The following is an 18,396-nucleotide window of genomic DNA, read 5'->3' on the forward strand; positions in this document are numbered from 1 at the left end:
CGGTCATGATCACCTGAGATCACATGAGAGACGCCCAGGATACGAGGGCGCCGAAGCGGATGACGAAAAATGTCGATAATGTCGAGAAACGTCATGTCAGATAAGCATCGGTCGATTCACACGATTTCACACTCGATCGTTTGGTATTTCTCGTGCTCGTAAGCATTCCGTAAACGCGCGCTGCTTCGTCCCACCGTTTTCAGCGATGTAAGCACGCCTGTAGAAATTTTGGTACACGGACTTTCCGTATCTTTTTCGGCTTCCTAAATTCAGTTGCGGAGCTACAGAGCCGTGTCCTTTGAAATGTTTCTGAACGTAGCGGACGATCTTTTCCAACCTCGGTTGGAACGTCTCATGTGGAATAAAATTCCAGTTTGTGCAGCCGAATGAGGATCAGATAAAAATTTCAGTGGCAAGAGGGAAACTCTGTTATCTCTGTTATATCCCTGTTATCGCGCTTGGAAACACTCGTCTGGACACTCAGCTGTACTGAAATTCGAGATAAACAATAGAACTGATTGGGAACTTTCTATAACCGTCTTGTCTCGTCTGGTTCCCGGCCAACGGAACATTCGGTCGCGCTAACCGAGTTATTTTTTCTCCCGCGTAGTTGCAAAAATCTGGACACCCTGTATAATGATATTACAGGTAACGCGCGCGTTACAGCTTCGCACCCCTCCGTGATTTTCGCCACTTGCGCGTCGAGGCTTCTCCCCCGATGAAGATGATGAAGATTTTAGTTATGCCTTAGCCTTTCCCCCCCTCTTTCCCTCTTTCTTTCCCCCCCGACCTCTCGGTTTCTCCGCCGCGCGTCGAGTTAGAAGAGCCACCGCTGGCGTTTTGTCACGCTTTTTAGGTAGAACGCCGTAACGCCGCGCGGCGCTCGTGATTGCCTCGTACGTACAATTACCTGCGAATCTGGTCGCCTCTCTTCATCTTCGCTGTCCGCTCGTCGGACAGCGCGAGCTGAGTCGTGTACACCCCACTACGCTTAATGCGCAGTATGGCGCGCGCGGCCACAACACAAAACTACGGACCCTCGCCCCTTTCCTCGCGGTTTTTATCGAGATGCCACGCTTCATGCCGCGTCCGCCTGAAATGACGCTCGCTCTCCTCCAATAATCTTCGCTCGCGATGCGGCATAAATGACGGGGCCGTCGTCGTTGCGCGCTCACGCCACCGACGTTGAAGACCGGCCGATTGCAAAATTCGGTTCGTCAGGACTCGCAATGTCTCACTTTCGCGCGTTGTTGCTCTCTTTCTTTTCTCCCCGCCGCGAATTCCGCGCGTGTAAAATATTCGCGCTCGCTGCTGATCGTTTCAACTCACACACACAGAGAGAGAGAGAGAGAGAGAGAGAGAGAGAGAGAGAGAGAGAGAGAAAGACAGGTCGTTCGCGCTGATTGTAAAAAAGGAACGCGAGCAGCGGGAGAAAAGGAAAAACACAAAGGGAGAAGCGCTTACTCCCGCGAGAGTCCACCTTCGAGGAAGTACATTCCTCAAACGGACATTTAATTCACGCGCTCCCACGATCGCGCGTTATATACATTTTCGCGCGTCCCCCTTAAATTCCTTCTCCCCCCAGCCTCACCCTCCCCCCGCCGCCCTCGCGCGCTCTCGTAAGAGGACTCGCGCGCAAACGTCGCTGTAATCGCGCGCGCGCGCGCGCGCGCGATCGCGCGTGTGCTCGCGTGAAGCAAGGTCGCCCCGAGAGCGTGAGCCTACAAGGTTCCCTCTTTCTTACCTCCTCGCCCTTTTCCTCCCTCCCCCCGGGCGTCCCCTAGCCCCCTTCGCTCACTCGCTCGCTCGCTCGCGCGCTAATAAAATGCGCTCCGCTCGTTCGCTTCTCCCGCAAAGCCCTCTTTACATTTACATGCTCGGGGCCGCTCGAGGCGCGCGGCTACGTGGTCGTGAGGACATCGCGCTCATGAATTTATCTCGAGTCCTCCATCCCCCACCAGAGCACCGGCATCAGCTCCAGCGCCAGTACCAGCACCAGCACCATCACCGCCGCCACCAACGTCACCACCACCACCACCACCACCACGATATGCGTCCGGCCGAGAGAACGACACGCGCACGCGCGCGCGCGCGCGCGCGCGCAGCGGCGACCGGACGGTCTCGGTGTCACTGGACCAGTTCCACGGACGGAGGGGGTGGAGAGAGCAGGTTGGGACAATCGGAAGTTCCAAAATTAATCGGCGTGCCCGCGTACACGGCCACTCTCGTCGCGTCGGATTACAACGAGTCGTCGCGCTCGTCGATCGACCTCTCTCTTGTTCCTTTCTTCCCCTTCATTCGATCCATTTCCTCCCGCGTCGGTCCCGTCGCCTCGCGAGGCTCGAGCCAGGACGAGTTCCCGGGAGCGGGCACCGCGAGGAAGCGCCTCTCCCTCGGGAGGCTCTGGACGAGTCGGGCCTGAAAATCGAAGCCACTTGTGCGCGCGATACCGAGCGGATTGTAAATAGTGTCGGCGCGCGGGGGACTGTACGCGAGCTACGCGTCGGTGGCGAGCGAGTCGAGGTGGGCCCGGGCCCAGCCGGGAACGCCGGAGGGCCGCGGGAGGCCCGCGGGAGACGAGAGGAGCGTAGAGGAGAAAGAGACGGAGAAAGAGAGAGAGAGAGAGAGAGAGAGAGAGAGAGAGAGAGAGAGTCCGTGACAGGGAACAAGCAAGAGAGAAGAAGAAGCGGATAGGAGAGGAGAGGAGAGGAGAGACCGAGTAGAATAAGAAGAAGCGGGACACAGGGCTGCCAGGCCGCCGGCGCTGGGCCGCGCGTGTATCCGCCCACGTAATCTTGATTGTCGACACACCTCCACCTCCGCCGCCTTCTACCACGAAGCGCACCAACACGGAGACGCGCTCACGCTCGCGCGTATCACCTTCTCGACGCACCGCTCGCTCGCTCGCGCGCGCGCGCGCGCGCGCGATGCATACCGCGAGAGCGCGAGCGGCCAGGACCCGCGGGGCCCTGTGCGCGCCCGGATGCAACCTGCGCGATAGGCGCGCGCACACACACACCAGGGGCGTATCGAGGCCTGGAAACTGCGCCGTAAAATCGATCGCGTAATTGAATCGCCGTGATACGTGTAATTGCGATCGACGGATCACCGCAAACGGAATCGCGTGCGGGCGCGAGCGACTCACCCCGAGCGCATGCGCGCTCCTGTCCTCCCGTCCCTCCGACTACGTTACGCTGGTACCCGAGGTGAGGGTGAGCAGTGAGCCCTTCCAGGGTGTCTGGGTCGAGTGCGTGTGCGTGTGTGTGTGTGTGTGTATGTGTGTTCGTGTGCGGATGGATCTCGTTGAATTCAATAGAGGAGTTCACTACCGTTTTGTAAAACACCGCGCGGTAATTATGAGACATTATTGGGAGGAACTTGGCGAATGAGCGTGCCTGACACGATGGAACGGCTTCTCATTCGACGCAAAATCTCATGCAAACGAGGTGTGTTTAATGACGATCTCTTGGCAACGGTGTGTAAGGCTGGATCATACGTCTCCATTATCTCGTAGTCGCCGAGAGATTGTCTTGTTCTCTTGCCCTGGCTGACGACTTTTTGCTCTACTGCCCGCTTTCTTTGTGGCTGAGTCTTCTAGGATAACATGATTCACTCGACATGGATCATCTCACGAGCGAACTCGCGCGACGCGCGAGTATATAAGTAAATAAGACGCTCGGGCGGACAATCGCCGACTCATCGAAGCGCCCGCGATTTCCGCGTCTATTTTCGCGCACTTTCATCGTAGCCGTCGTCGCGTCGTTCTCTTCGTCGATCTCGTCGTTTCAGCGGAGTCGAGAGCCAAGCGTGTGCGCCGCGCCGGACTTCGGCGTCCGTCGTGTTCGACTTTGTGCGCGGGTGACTTCCCCCGTGCTCGCTGCAGAAAGGGAGCTTAGACAGGGAAACAAATGAGAGGCCGTGGACTATAATGACGCGGACAACGGGAGAAGAGGGGGGAGGGGGATAAGAAATTGGATAAGAAAATAAGGCGGGTTGGTGTGTGCGCCCGGCTGCATCTGCGCTCGAGCGTGCGCGTGTGTGTATACGTGTATATGTGTGTGTGTGTGTATGCGTGCGAAAGCGCGAAAGGGACGGAAGAAGGGTGGGCTAGAGGGTGAGCGGGCGGGGGCGGGGTGGAGACGAGCAGAGCTAAGGTGGAGGATTTATGAACGACCGAAACAGGCTGCGAACCCTAGGCCCTTCTTCGCTCGCTCCTTCTCCTCCTCTCCTCTCTCTCTCTCTCTCTCTCTCCTGCTCTTTTTTTTTACTTCGTATTTCGACCTTAGCGCGCGAGTAGTATACCTGAGGTCCCCTCTCCCCCCCCCCTCCTCTGTCTCGCAGCGCTGCGCTGTGCGCACGCAAAAACACAATTTCATTCCCGTCGCTCGCCGCCATCCTCCTCCTCCTCCTCCTCCTCCTCCTCCTGCTCTTCGTCCTCCGCGTCCTCGTCTCGTCGTCCACCTTCGCGCAGCCACCCTTGCCGGCGCGACCGCCTCTCCGGAAATTTTACATTGTCTCCATCCGTGGTCGTGACAAGTCGTCGATTCGATTATGCCACTCGCTCCGTGGGCTCGCTCTCGCTGCTTTCTACCGCGTTGTCCACCCCCTCGCCTCCCCCAACCCCTCGGTCTCTCGGTCTCTCTTCGTGCTGCCGAGCTCCTCGCGATCGCGCTGCGCTGCGCGCTCGACGGGAAAATCAATGACCGTTGTTTCTGCCTCTTTTTCTCGGCGTTGGCGTGAAATTTAAAACGGCCGCCGTTCAAAGCCGGGGGAGATTCGGCCCCGAGATTTCGCCCCGTCCGGTGAATTTGTTGCTCGATTATCCACGCGAGCGTAGTCGGGGGCTTTCCCCCCGTCTCTCTCTCTCACTTCCACCCCGGCGCGGTAAACCGCGGGAAGCCGATCGCACGCGTACGCGGGGTACGGAAAGACCGGTGGCCGAGAATAGCGGATCATAAATTCGTAATGCGGCTATCCCACCTCTCTCCCTCTCCCTCTTTCTCTCTCTCTCTCTCTCTCTCTCTTTATATATATATATATATATATATTGAGACGGTAACGCAGTCTCTCTTAATTAACGCGGCGTTACTCGAAGCCGAGCGGTCCAATCGAGTTCCGAGATCTAAAATCAATTTAGATCCCCGATTCGCGATAGCTTCCTCTCTCTTTCTCTCTCCCTTCTTGTGCGCGTCTTCCCTCCAACAAAAGTTTCCGCGAGACCCTCCCCGGTGTAAGCCCGAGAGCGCGCTCTACGGGGTATCGCGCCGTCCGCATCCACGATCTCTCTGGCGTGGAGGAGCGACGCGGAGGATCGCGTTCGAGCTGACGCTGTCGTTGTTGTTGTTGTTGCTGTTATTATTGTTGTCGTCGTTGCTGTTGTTATTGTTATTACTAGCAGTGGTGGTGGCGATGGTTACGAGGACCCATGGGGGCCTCTCGCGGTGCCCCGTGGTATAACGTGGGTAACTTAATATTCCGGGTAATAAATAAGAGAATGCGGCTCTGTCCGCCCCACAAAAAACTCCCCGCGGGCCAAAGAGCAGGACGCCCACGCTTCTCATAGTACCCACAATCCGAAGTGGCCCTCCCTACCCAGAATGCCTGTCTGCCTGCCTGCCTGCCTGCCTGCCTGCCTGCCTGCTTGCTTGCTTGCCTGCCTGCCCGCCCGCCTGCCCGCCTGCCTACCCCGCGAGCGGAAACTTTGGGGGCCCGTTTTAACCTCCGTGGCCCCCACGCTTAACACCCGAACGTTATCCCGCCACGGCATCGCGTAATTAAGTTATTACGCTCGCGGGGCAACCGCCGCGCAGGGGCTCTCGGCTCACCGCGTACGATGGATGTATCGCTCCTCTCTCCTTCTTCTCTCCCTCTCTTCGCGGGAGGAGGGACGAAATTTCTTACGAAGGGCTGCTCGCAGCACGGGGGCGAGAGATGGTCGTAACGGCGTTAAGTGCGTAATGGGAACGCGCGGACGCGGACAATCGCGCCGTCAATCTCAGATGGGAGGGGGGAGGAGGCGGAAAATCTCGTCGCTTCGGGGCCCCCTCGGGCCCGTTTTCACCTGTCGTCCGCGATCCCTCACTCAGCGCCGCGTTATTATGTAAACGTAGCCCGCGTTGGACTACGGCAGGTGTCTGCGAATGCCGGTTCAAGGAAGAAAATCTCTCGCTCTCTCTCTCTCTCTTCCTCCTGCTGCCGACACGAAGCGTGGCATGTGTGTGTGTGTGTATACGAGTCTCGGCCCGTTAAAAATCGATCTTTACAACTTTCCCGTGGGCAACAAACGGACCCGACCGTCATTATCCACTTGTACTCATTTTACTCCGTTCCTACGTATAGTTGGCTCGAGACAGGTGATTCAAACTATTTACGAAATAATCACGCGCTCGCCAACTGTGTCGCCGCCCCGTCGACGAGAAGATGAAGACGAAGGAGAGGAAGACGATGATGAGGAGGACGAGAATCAAAGTCCCTCCCGACGGTCGATCGATCGGACGTGACACGCGCGTTCGCGCGCACGCGCATGCACTTATTTCCATTATTGCGAACCGCGGCTTCACCGGCGCGGCCCCCGTCCGCGATCTCAACCCGCGCTAATCAGATAACCGCTCTCGCTCTCACATCGATTACCGCGCGTACGTGGAAGAAATCCGGGAGATAAATTAACCGAACTGTCCGTGAGCGTCGGACGTCCGGCTGTAATCGCTTAATTATTGCTATTACGAGAATTTAATGAGCCGGGCCGCGAGAGAAGGAGCAGCTGGCCCGAGCCGCACGAAAAAGCGGGACCGCTCGAGTTTACGAATGTGGACGTTGAGGAGGAAGCGAGAGGAAGAGAGACAGTGGCAGCGGGAAAGGGAGGAAAGGAGGGAAACCGACACCCGTCGGTCGTCGAGAGAAGTGAAGGAGCTTGTAAAACCTCGAGGCAGCTCGGCTGATGTCTCGGCGACAATTAGCCGTGTTTCGGTTGTAAACTTCTCGGCTGGGCGGGAGGGGGGGAGGGGAACCCGACCTCGTCGGCTGCGGCTTTCGGCAGGTTTTCACGAGAATTATCTCCGCTATTTTAACGAATCGATAAACGAGAGAGAGAGAGAGAGAGAGCTCGCACGCGCGCCTCTTGCACACAGAGATAGCATCTTCGGCCAACTCCACTCGATGATGGCGTGTCGCGCAGCGCCGAGGTATTCTCGCGGACGCAATATCCCGGGTGAAATGACGACGATTTACGCGAGGTGCTCCCCGCGAGAGAGATGGAAACTCGCGGGATTATAAGGACACATTCAACACCCAGAACACCGCTCCTGGAGTTTCCGCTCTCGTTGGTCGCGGACGGCCGACGCTGCAGAGCCCGCCGCTCGCGCGTTCGTACCTTCTGCCGCTCGGTCGTTAAGGCCGAGAAAACACAGCGAGGTGTCTCGCAATTAGCGTTCACAAAAAGCCGCGTCGTTTCAGCCGGGCGGCCGCTGGCCGCTGGCCGCGGCGCGGAATCGAGCTATGCGCGGCCGGGAAAATAAAATCGTTCGGCTGGGCGGGAGAGGAAGCTCCGCGCTCTCCGCGTCTCGTTACGTCGTCCGATCAGCGAAGGTGTGCGCCCGTTGACAACCGAAATCGATCTCTAAATTCGCGTCCCAACGTCCGCTCGTCATTGGGCCGGCTCGGGCTGCGGAGGTGCACGCGTTCGCGAAGGTTGACGAGTGCGCAGGAGGATGAAGTCGCCGAGTGCGAGAAGAAAGGACGACGAGGCGACCGAACGGCGGGAGAATGGAGGGAAGATAGACAGAGAGAACGAGAAGGAGAAACAGAGAGACAGAGAGAGAGAGAGAGAGAGAGAGAGAGAAAGGAGGGGAAGGGAGAAGGAGAGAGAGGGAGAGGGCACGAGAAGGAAGGCAGGAATGCCGGTGCGTGAGGCCGGCCGAGTCTCCTGCCTCTTAGACAACGTTGCCTCGGAACCGCGTCTCTATCAGGCACCATAAATAATTCTCCCGTGGTACCAGTGTCTCGTCTCTGTTTTCATACACGCATATGTACACACACAGGCGCGCGCCCTGGCATATACGTGCACTGTAGCATTCGTCTGCGTTCTCCCTTCTCGACCCGCCGCCTGCCGTCTCCTTCTTCTTCGTGGACCCTCACGGCGTTTTTCGGCTACGCCATGAACACCTTGAGGCACGGTGGCATGGCCGTATCCGTGGACCGGTTGGACTAGGAGCGTCTACGTGTGAGTGTGTGTGTGTGTGTGTGTGTGTGTGTGTGCACGCGCGCGTATGTGTGTTGGGCCCTTTAAAAGAGATAGCACTCAGGATGGGAAAAAAGAACAGGTGGAGGCAGAGGCGAGGGTCTCTCGGCCTGGTCGATCGAGACTGCATCGAGTTCGACTTCGAATCTTAATTCTAAATGTTAGCTCAGGTTGCAGTGTTCCGATATTTTTCTAAATACACACACACACACACACACGAGCGTGCGCGTGACTAGGCGACGTGCCGTGCGATCCAAATTAGTCCAGGTAACATCGCGTGGAGCACTAACGATCCGGCTGCGGGGCTACGTGGCTCTCCGCGGCTTCCCTCTGAGGAGAGCGCGCGGTAATAAAAGTTTTAGTCGCCGGCGCATCGGTAATTTCTAATCATCGCGCTGTACGCGCGAGATTCGCCGGTGCGAGCGAGACGGGGAATCGATTCTCGCGGCCAATGCACCGGTCTTACACACGCCGATGCGCGTAAGCGCGTCGCAAGAAGCGCATCCCTCGTTAGTGCCACTAATTACAAACTGGCCGCGGTCCCTCTCTTTCTCTCTCTCCCGCTCTCCCTCCCTCTCTCCTCCTTGTCCCGCCGGCCGTCTTTTAATGAGTGCCCTAGTGAAGATTGTGAAGAAAAAGCAGGAAAAAGAAAACTGTAACGCCTGCGGTATAAGTCGCGAGACTGAACAAGAAAGAGAGAGAGAGAGAGAGAGAGAGAGAGAGAGAGAGAGGAAGAGAGAAAAAGAGAAGATGTCCGCCGAACGTGAAGATCGAAGCGAGCGAGCAAAACGTGCGGCCGCGAAAGACGGAGGCAGCCGGGGGCGGCGGCGGAAGACAGGAGGGACACGCGGGGGCACGACGACGCAAGTACGGCTCTGTACGCGCGTTTAAGCCTTAATTACCGATTAAGCGCGTGGCGGAGATTACGAAATTCCCAGTGGAGTAATTGCCGCCGTGGGTAGCGATCGATGCGCGATCGCACTGGCGCGTCTTTTCAGCCGGGCGAAGAAGCGCCCGCCGCGGCCGCCGCCGTCGTCGTCTCTTCTCTTCTCTTCTCCTCGCGCGGATTCCCGATTTCTTCCTCAAGCGAGCGAACGTTACGAGACCGGTCGCAGCCGCCGCCGATGCGATCTCCGGCGAATTATAGCGCGCTCTCGGTACCCGCTATCTCCCTACCCACACCTTGTAATTAAATCATTTGACGCGAGCAAATAAATCCGAGCGCTCGCGCATCGCCCTCTTTCGCAGTTAATTACTTCATCCGTTCAACGGACGCGCTCGCGCGCGCGCGCGGCCACTTAATTAGCAAACGTCGAATCGCACACGAGCGAACGAGAGTGTTCGTCGATAACAAGTACGCGCCGTGACAAGCGCTCTGGTATCTCCTTGCAGCTTGAATTTTAATAGCAGCCTGATTGACGGAACTAAATAAAGCGACTTGGACAATCTGCGAGATTGCTAGCTACTGAGGCCGCACTTCCCATTCTTAACGAGCCTCGCCTTGAACACCGACTTGTCGCCGAGGACGACTCTACCCCTCGCCTCGAGGACGCCGAGGATCGCGTCGACGAGCACCGCGGCCTTCAGCAATGATGACGCAAGTGATCCACTTCCGCTTATCGACGCGACTTATCCGAGAGTCGACAACGTCAGCCGAAGGAAAAATATTTCTCCCGGCGGCAGGCTCGCTCCTCGTCGGCGTTTCGGAAACCTCAAAGTCGCGTGCTTTTATTACGCGTGCTGTCCAGCAAGGAGCAGGGCAAAAAGAAGGAACGAGCGGCCGGCCGGCGAGAAAAAAAAAACGCACGTCACCCGCAGCCTGCGGCGGACGTTATCAAGTAGTTATCGAGTCCAGGCACGAGCGGTCGAGAGAATGAACGAACGGACGGATGGACGGGCGAACAAAACGATCGAATGCCGGACGCATCCGAACCCGACCGTCAATCGGCGTCTCCCTGTTGCTGGCGTGTTCGCGATTCCAGGCGAGCTTCACCCTGGAAACGAAGTCACCCAGGCGGAGGTCTTTATTCGAATCGCGCAGGCGAATCACGTCCGCGCCGGGGAGCGACATCGTCTCCTAACAAATATGTATCTCTTCCTCGCTCGGGCCCTATACCCACGTCTGTATATCCGAGCGCGAGCGCGCGCGCTCCGCTGCGTGCGTGCGTGCGTGCGTGCGTGCGTGCGTCGGCAGGCGGACGGGCAGCCTACCTGCGGCTACCAACACGAGCGCGACTAACTAACTAGCGTACACGTTTCTCTGGGCCCGACCTACCGGCCGTTTCTGCGTGTGTTCCGGTAGCAATGATCGCGATCCGATCTCCGTGTGATCAACGTGCAGCTACCTCGAGCCGCGGAGGCCCCTCGAGGAGCGCCGTCGAAGAGCCGCTGCGTCGTCCTCCCGCGGGATGAAAAATCCGCGGGGGACTTGTCGGCTTTTCCCCTCCCACATGGTCCCCAGCAGAGGGCGATTCGGTGGAGAAGTTCGGGAGACCAGCTACAAGAGAGATCGTTGCCCTGTTCTTCTTCTTCTTCTTCTTCTTCTTCTTCTTCTTTGAAGTAGTGTATACTTCTATCGGTAGTCAAGAAGAAACAGGTCCATAGCTGAGACTGAGTGGGGTGAAAGGAGGGAGGGGGAGAAGAGAGAAACTAGCGCAAGGAGAATGGTGCAGCGAGAAAGGGCGGACTGCAGGTTCGTCCCTTTCCGGAGAACTTCCCGATGAAGCAAGATTCGAATGAGACAAGGTCTGTTCTTCTGGAGCGGAAGACAAGTTACCGCTTGTTGCCGCTCGAGTGGAATTGGCATATAAACTGGCGCTGAGGGAACAAAGTTCCCGCGCAACACCCTGGTCCAGTTAGAGAGAACGGACCTTGTGTGTTCAGTTATCTAGCTCATATTGCATCTACGTCCGCGGTCTCCAGAAAGTTCTTCGGGAAAGACCAGCCTGGGCGTGTCACACCGGCTCAGCTTCTCCCTTCGAACGTGACTCGGTTCGGCCGAGGAATTGCGTCTTTCCTCGACTGTTCTTCCCGACGCGACCAAGGGGATTAGATTCGAGTCTGACTCGAAGCCTTCCCTACGGACGGAGAAAGAACTGGACTCCGTAACAAAGAGATGTCTGCTCCGACGACTGGAGTCCTCCGGCGCGGGTGTGCGCATGCGTATGCTTTCGTCCTCGTGATTGCATTCGTGTTGCTTCGGGTATCCTCGTGTCCGAGTATTCGTCCCGAGGGGTCCTCGAGAGGGACCCAGGATGACGCGTCTGTGATGCTGGCGGGCCCTAAAGCAGAGCTACCAAACGCACACACTCCACCATGCACACGCACGCACACGCACGCGCATACGCATCCGTTCAAACAGTACTAATTATCTTCGCCGATGTCAACTATCGGGAAACAAGAGTAACTCGCTCTACGACGAGCCCCCGGCCGCGAGATGACCCGAGGGATTCGTGGATCGAGAATCCACGGCCGCGAGAACTCACGTGGTCCCTTCATAAGGCGTCCATTGAGACGGGAGAAGCCTCACTCAAGTAGATCGCTCGAAGGACGCATTCCCAACTAGGAAGCGCGCACGAGAGAACTACTACCGTACGTCGCGAGCGAAGGGTGTGGATCCAAGGGCAATGGGCGCGGGGGGACGGGGGGGGGGGAAAGTGAAAAGAGACAGAGCTGAGGAGAAACGGTAACGAGGAGGCCCCGATGGGTGCAGCCTGGTGTATCCGGCGCCTGCTTCCTCGGAAGTCGCTCTTAATTCATACCAGCGGGTCTTTTTCGGTCGCGACCCTTCGTGGAAGGCCCGCCGAATCCGCACTCCGGATAGGGCGGCCGCGTGACGTCTATTATAGCACTGAGGCCGTCGGCAAAAAATGCCTGTGTTCGGTCGTCCCGACGGCATTCTTCCTCCTCTGCTTATTCCGTTCTCCGCTGCCGCCGCCGCCGCCGCCGCCGCCGCTGTCGTCGTCTCCTCTAACGTTTTTATCGCGACGAACGCGCGTTTGGAGCTAACCCCCCGCGACCGAAGTCGCGACTCCACCACCTCCACCGCGTCCGGGTGATCCGGAGGAATTTTTAGCGGGGCGAGGCGGGGAGGGAGAGAGAGAGAGAGAGAGAGAGAGAGAGGACTGGTATTTCGCGGACAAGGGATCAGCGCGCGCGGCGAGGAGATCCCTCTAAGTTGGTCGTCGCGTCTTAACCGCCTCGTCGAGCAGCGCCGACGACGGTGCGAGCGCGCTCTCGACGAGTTTCTCTCCTTATTAGCGTGCGGAGCTCTCGAAACTTCAACTTCGTGAGACGACGCGGGGACGACGCGCGATCTCGAATTCCCCACGGGGGGATCCTCGCTCGAGTCCGTGGAACCGGTAAGAGCATCTCTCCCTCTCGGGCGTTTCGATCGTAACGCCTCGCGAACGTAACGACTCCGCATTCCTACGAGAAAAATGTCGACCGGGAATATTCCTCCCGAGTCGCTCGGTTTCGCGCGCGCGCGAGTGCAAACGCGCGAGAAGGGCGCGGAAGAAGACGAGGAGTGCGGCCAGAGAGGAAGAGAGAGAGAGAGAGAGAGAGAGAGAGAGAGAGAGAGAGAGAGAGAACCAAGACGAAGACCGAGGGGAGAAACTCCGCGTCGTGACATCGGACCCGAGCGAGAAGGAGGAAGGAGGCGCGAAAGAGACCCTCGAACTGCTTCACACGTGGCGACAGTCGCGACGTATTCGCGCGCGCGCGCGCGCGCGTATTTATAGCGACTGGCGCATTGTCGGCAGGACTCGGCAGAAAGGGAGAAGAGGACGAACAGGCGACGAGATGGAATCACGCGTGTGCGAGGTTTATTGGCGTGTTGGCTCAAGAAATCATCGTCCTCTCTCCGAGGGTGGCGATTACACAAGACAACGAACGTCACCGTCGATGAGCCGCCGAAGAAGAATCTTCCCTCTTGCGCGTGTGTCTTCTTCTTCTTCGCGAGGAAAATATCCGCGAGCCTTCTTCATTCACCAACCACCCGCCATCCATCTGCCTCCTCGGCTTGACTGCAGCCCCAGTCGGGTCTAACTTCTCCGGAGCGACAGCCAAGTGGAACGAAGCCCGGAGCTAATACGCGCGGTACCACCGTCCATTCCGCCCCTTCGCCGCCGAAGGGGTTCTCCGTCAGTGCGCCGTCATCTTTCCACTCGACCGTCGGAAGAATGGCCGATTGTCGCGCTCCTTGTTAGCCCAAGCCGACCGATTGTTTGCCAAACAAACGAGTCCCCATCGGGGATGTATATTGTTGCCTGCCGCGCACGCCTTGGCGACTCGACTTCCGCGACTTCCTCCGCCGGCCGCCCTCCCGCTGTCCCCTCCTCCCAGCTACCCCTTTCGTGGCTCGCGTGGCCGTGTCGAATAATTATATTGTCGCGCGATCAAGCGCACCGGGACCGTGTCGCGTCGACTTAGTTATGCCCCGGCGAGCTCGTACCCGCTGAGAGCGCAGCAAATGCCCGGGGGCGGCGGGGGGAGGAGGAGGGGGGCAGAACGGCGCGTACGCGGCGGACGTGAGCGAATATGTCAACTGAATTGATTCGATCAACGACAAGCAGGTTAACCGCTCCGTTTTCGCCTGCCCTTCGCAATCGGGGATATTGATACGCTCGAGGGGGGGGGGGAACAAGGGAAAAGAGAGCGATTACAACCCTTTCTCTCGGCGGGGCGGAGGCACACGCCCCGCTCGCGCTCGCGGCTCGCGCCGGCCGAGGGCGCAGAAACAACAACGGGCTCGGTCGAGGTGTCGTGCGGATCATTTGAACGCATCGCCGAGCCCATTCTGTCCGCGGCGATCTGTCGGCCGACAATTGCGCTCGCGGCCGGCGAATGCGTCGGTTTTTACGCTCGGTTGCCTCGCAATACGCCGCGCAATGCGAGATTGAATCGCGCCGCGTCGCGGTCCTGCCGCGACGCGAATTCGCTCGAATGTTTGTTTGCATACAGCCTAATCGAAAGTAATCGCTGCGTTCGTTGTCGCGCGTGCCCGCCTTGCGCGGCCCTTTATTAACGGACCGATTAGAATCATCGAGAAAGGAAGAGAGGGAGGGAGGTAGGAGACTAAAGCACACATTGGATTTCTCAACGCCTCGTTGAACTCTCTCTATTTCTCCCTTGTTTTCTGTGCTCTCCGCCCATGTAGACTCTCTCTTGAAATTTTCTCGAGTGAAACCTCATTGGGAACGAGTGAAAATGCGGGTTGAAGCGAGCGTGAAGACACCGCCGCCAACTCGAGGCCGTAACAAGCGTGTGTGTTTGTGTGTGAGTGCCTCACTCAGATCTAGAATGGGTTCTTAATTGATATATTACGTTGATCCTCGAATTACGAGGGAAAATGTCACTCGACGATATTCAGACAGCGTCCAAGAGCTCAGGCTACGTGACAAAAGTCATTTCGACGCAGACGACTCGCCCGTCATGCTTGGCCCAGCGTGCGTCTCTCTCTCTCTCTCTCTCTCTCTCTCTCTCTTTCCCGAGATTTAGAGGGTACAAGGACTGAATTAGCAAGACGTCGGGTACACACGTCGACGAAGTACGACGTCGTTCGTGCTTCGCGTCGGCTCGGATATTCGGATATTGGTAGCGCGGGAAACGCGGCGTCGCGAAGGGTAAAGCCCGACGCGTCCTACCCACCTACCCTTCACTCCAACCGCCGTACTTGGTATTCAAACAAAGTTACGAGTTACGACTTGCACGAGGGACGTGTCCGATTGGAAGGATGAGAAAGATTCCCCGCATATCCGCGCCGAAGTATAACCGGAGTAACCGTATAATCACGTAGATCTCTAGTTTAGTAAAGATAATTGCAGGTTGTCCGTCCGGCCATGAGAGTGCATGGTTCGTCCACTCATAGAGGACTCGACTCGACTCCAGAGGGGCGGGGGGGGGGGAGGAGAGGGTAGGCCGGGTAGGTAGGGTATAGGCTTGTCTCGTCAGAATTAAGAGATTCGCATCGCAAGCCGCGCACGTAATTTCTTCATCGTATTTTCCGCGGCGAAACGCTCTCGCGCGCTTCTCGTGAAACGTAGGAATTTTAGCCAGCGGGATCGCTGAACGCCCGTCTCCTCTCTTTTTCTCTCTCTCTCTCTCTCTCTCTCTCTTCTGCCCCCATCTGACCACCCTCGTTAATACTTGACACGAGACATTCAACGGGCCCCGAGTCTGTGATCATCGCGGTACCTGCGATGTAGGTGCCTTTCTCCGTCCGCGGCGTCTCGTGTAGCACGTCCGCGGTGAATCCTCTTCTTTTTTCTCCCCCCCCCCCTCCTTCGTTTGACTGTCAACAAATTTGTTAACACGCGAAAGCGCGCCGAGGGGCTTCGCGGAGGATTCTCCGAGGATTCAGCGAGGACTCGCGAAGCGCTCGTCGTCGGTCGCGCCTGCCGCTGGCCGCGACGAGGCTCGCTCGCTCGCTCGCTCGCTCGCGATCGCTTTGCCGGCGCAGTCAGAGTTTAACAACCAGTAATTGTCCGGCTTGGCCTGTCGGAGCCGTAAAATCCGAGCGAGAGCAAACAACCGCGCCGATCGGCCGGCCAGCCGGCCAGCCGGCTGGTCGGTTCTTCAGGATCGGCTCGGCGCACTTTGTCGCCCTCAATCGTCCTGAAGATACGATTACGTCCCTTCTGGAACACACGCAAGCAGCAGCAGCAGCAGCAGCAGCAGCAGCAGCAGCAGCCAATGGCCAACGGCTCAGATTCCCCGGCGGACGCGATTTTATTGCCTCTCGGCTAACGATTTGTCGACTACACTCGCGCCCAGAACGCAGGAAGGTCTTCCTTTTGAAAACACTCCGGTGGCGGACAGCGTCAATAATGCAACGCGATCGTGACCGGAGAATCGACTCGGACGAGTGTTTTGACAGTCGCCGTGTGTCATCAGCCTGAATCGATCGGTCCACACAAGCAGCGACCCGTTCGTCGACGTGACAGCGCTCGAAGAGCTCGACTACACCCGGCTGATCCGCCTCGCTCTCATCACTTCATGTCGGCGATCGCGAATAAATTCAGCCGACGGACCTCGCGTGCCGCTCGCGACTCGCAAACAGCTTTCCATGAATTGTTCTCGCGTTAGTGGCCATTACGTGGTAGTGCCACGTCGGAGGCGTCTGTCGGCCCTCGAGATAGCCAGTATTCAAGTTCAATTACATCGAATCGATCGGCACCGGCTTGCGGCTGCTGCCGCCGCCGCCGCCGCCGCCGCCGCCGTGAAGAATCGGTCTTGGTCACGTAGCCGATCCCTCTTTTTCCCTTCGTCCTCCGATCGCCCCTTTCTCTCTTTCTCCCGGGTCTCTCTCTTTTCCTCTCGCTGCGCCATCGAAAGCTCGTCCATCTGCGACGCAACGGTCGAGGCCGAGGCGCTCTTCGCCCGCCGAGGTTGCGATTGCAACCGTGAATTAAGTTACGATCGGCGCGGATGAAGTCATTGCGGTCTCCCCTTTTCCCTCTTGCTCTCTCGCTCTCTCGCTCCCTCCCTCGGCCGCGGCGCGGCGAGGCGGCTCCGTTAAATATGTTAAATCTTCAAATTCACGATCGCGAGCCGGCCGCTGGAACGAACTCGCTCTCGCGCTTTCTGTTTGCGCGTCGCTGTAATGTCTAACGAGTGTTCTTATCGGTCGTTCGTATCGACGATTATGGTCGTTTTATGCAGTACCCTGATCTACCGCGCTTTATACTCTCGCTGTTTCCCATACATTGTCGCGATGTGTGTAATATGGAGGAATTTATTATACCGCGTTGCGCGTTGCGCAAGCCGCTCATTGTCCCGGACTTTTCGCCGGACTTTAGCGCGATTTATAGTCGCCGGGGGTGCGTATATCTGAGATATTCGTCGAATGGGACGAATGGGAACAGGATTCTCGTCAAACTAGCCGCGTGATTACGTTTGTGCGTTTGTGTGCTTGTTTGTTTGTTTAGCCTCGCAAGTAAACCTCGGGGAACGTCAGACGCCGATTTGTTTCCAATTTTTTATAGTTACTTTTAATGTCAAAATATAAAGAAATCTGTTGTCATTTTTAGGTTAAATTAAATTTTTCAATTTTTTCGAAATTTCTCAAGTCTTTTGTTCATTCCTTTTTTGTTCATTTCTTGTTCATTTGTTATCAGATTTTGACGTTAAAATAAGCTTGTTTGCTGGATAGTGAGCCGAAAGATTACCCAACGTCGAATGTAGCGTAAAACTGAACACTTTTTCAACAATGACGTCAGCCATATTAGATCCGCCATTTCGAATTTTACAAAATGGTTCTGATTCATAATCGGCCACATGTGTGTGCAAGTTTCAACAAATCAGATATATATATTTTTAAGAAATATTGTTTTAAATATGTATTATAAAATAGCATATGAAATAGTGTACTTGTGCAAAACTTGAAAAATTTCGAAAAAATTGAAAAAATTAATTCAAGCTAAAAATGATAACAGATTTCTTCATATTTTGACGTAAAAAATAACTATAAAAAATTGGGAACAAATCGGCGTCTGACGTTCCCCGAGGTTTACTTGTCAGCCTGGGAGCTGAAAGCGAGGCACCAGCGCAGCGGATATTGCCTTGCCCGAACAAAGCAAGAACGATATACAAGTCTAGGTTTTCGTTCAACTGAATAGAAAACTTCTTTGCCATTTTGTAAACATTACCGCGGTAATTATTGAGACATCAGTGAAAGAAAATTACACAACCGGTACGGTTGATACACGCATTTCAGGACTGCACGCTCTCTGACACTACATTTACCTACTTATTTGTCCATTTATTTACCGGCACATTTTGACATAAGATAATGAGAGAACGGAAAAGTGAACTCTGCAGAAATATTTCCCCTGAAGTTAATAAATATCCTATCGTCGCCGCGAGCGAAAGGAATGTAGAGAGGTCCACGGCTGCACATGAGACAGCTACACGGAATCACGTTAATTCGCAACGAGAAAGTGACCATTGATATTAATGACGGGAGAGACGGAGAGATGATTCCGCAGGAAAATTCGCGTAGAAACGCGGGAGAAATTTTCTCACGTCCGCCAAAACCGCTTCGTCGTGTGGAAGACACTTCATCGTTAATAATGATACTGATCCCTTATTAATTATTTATTAAATCATAATTATAACGATAATTATTATAATACGCAACTATAATGATTGTAATGTAA

At 56.2% G+C, this 18,396-nt stretch overlaps 1 protein-coding gene across 1 annotated transcript in view; it reads right to left on the reverse strand.

Annotated features, from left to right (window-relative positions):
- Positions 1 to 18,396, reverse strand: part of ci (transcriptional activator cubitus interruptus) — a 105,105-nt gene that overhangs the window by 28,551 nt on the left and 58,158 nt on the right. The gene's annotated exons all lie outside the window — the stretch shown is intronic.

Source organism: Harpegnathos saltator, unplaced genomic scaffold, assembly GCF_003227715.2.
Source record: "Harpegnathos saltator strain DR-91 unplaced genomic scaffold, Hsal_v8.6 scaffold175, whole genome shotgun sequence".
Classification (NCBI taxonomy): Eukaryota; Metazoa; Arthropoda; class Insecta; order Hymenoptera; family Formicidae; genus Harpegnathos; species Harpegnathos saltator.